Genomic DNA, 1,754 nt, shown 5'->3' on the forward strand with positions numbered 1-1,754 from the left:
GGCCCCTCCTCTTCATCATCATCATTCTTCATCACCTTCCCCTTGGCAATATCTTCCTCAAATTTAACATTCACTTCCACAGCTATGCCGATGACACCCAGCTCTGCCTCACCACAAAATCATCGTCTTCTCTTCCGCCCACCTCACTCACAGATTGTATCTCTGAAATAAAAGCCTGATTCACCAACAACCTTCTGTAATTAAACAGTAGTAAAACAGAAGTTCTCCTTATTGGAACCTAAATCAACTCTTTCCAAAACCGACAGTTTCCCACTTAATATTGACAGCTCCTTCATTTTCCCGTACCCTCAGGTTGAGTCTGGGCGTCATCCTTGCTAGCACCCTATCCTTTCAATCGCATATCAATGACATTACCCGGTCTGCCTACTTCCACTTAAGAAGCATCAACAGCCTCCGTCGCTCCTTTACTCCACTGACAGCTGCCATCCTAGTCCACAGCCTCGTCACATTCCGACTTGCTCCTCTTTGGCCTTCCTCAAAAATCACTCCATCAACTACAACTGGTGCAGAACTCAGCTGCCCCCGTTATAACAAGAACTCCCTCTATCCACCACATCACCCTGGTTCTCCTACAGCTCTGCTGGTTCCCTGTGCAGCTCCGCTGGCTCCAGTACCGGATTCAATATAAAATTCTTATAGTGAAATTCAAGGCCCTTCACCATCTTGCCCCCCCCATATCTGTCAGGCTTCCTGGATGTTCCCATCCCCTCCCATGCTATCAGATCCTCATCGGCTTTCGTCTGTCTGTCCCTTCTGCCCGTCTCACCACCAAGGGGAGCAGAGCATTCAGCCGCTGTGCCCCCCACCTCTCGAACTCTCTACCACTCTTACTCAGAAACACTGACTCACTTCTCCATTTCATATCAAAACTCATTACTCATCTGTTTAAAATAGCCTATTCTGACCTTCAGTGGCCAGAAAGGCGCCTTCGAAATAAATTTATTATTATTATTATTATCACTGCATGCCTTACGAGTCACATAGAAAATATTTATGTTCCATTTGCCCCTTTTAAATTAATTACATTTGTGGCACTTTTGGCTTATCCATACCAGCTGCAGTCCAGCTGCTCCCATTTATTGGCTCAGATGCCTGTGTGACGTGTTGAGATCTTAGTTTTAGTGTTTGATAAACATTCCTTAGAGGTTGTGTAGCAGAATCTACATTTTATTACCTATTGATTGTCTCTACCTTCCTGCAGGTGAGGTAGTGGATGCATCTGGTCACTTCAGTGTTCATTAAACTAGTTCCCCCTGAGCTAAAACTCAAAGCTGAAGTTAACTTTCTTGAACATTTGGTAGTTAATCCTGCCTGCAAATTGCAACTTTATCCACTCGTTCAAGTTGCAAGTTACTTCCCAAAGTAACAGCAGCAAAGGATTGGGATTTTGCAGCAGAGGACATTTATTATTTTGGCTGTGATATTAGAGATGCAATGCATGCTGGAATAATCTCCTTGCTGGAACAGGGACATGAACCTTTGACTAACAAAAACTAACGAAACAGAACCTACAAACAGCAAACACACAATCATCTGGCCCTGATAGCCGGGCTTAGCCGAATATAAAGGAGAACCAGCAGGTGGATGAGATGAGTGACAATTAGGAGCTGGGCAGATTTAAGCATGTAAATGGCATGAATAATTAAGGTGAGCTATCAGGGTAGATCATGACACCTTCTGGTGGGACGCGTCTTGAAGAGCTCTGTGGGGAGATGAGGGGGCATCAGCAACAA

The sequence above is a fragment of the Cyprinodon tularosa genome, unplaced genomic scaffold (genome assembly GCF_016077235.1).
Source record: "Cyprinodon tularosa strain WSP-4 unplaced genomic scaffold, ASM1607723v1 ctg1453, whole genome shotgun sequence".
In the NCBI taxonomy this organism is placed as follows: domain Eukaryota; kingdom Metazoa; phylum Chordata; class Actinopteri; order Cyprinodontiformes; family Cyprinodontidae; genus Cyprinodon; species Cyprinodon tularosa.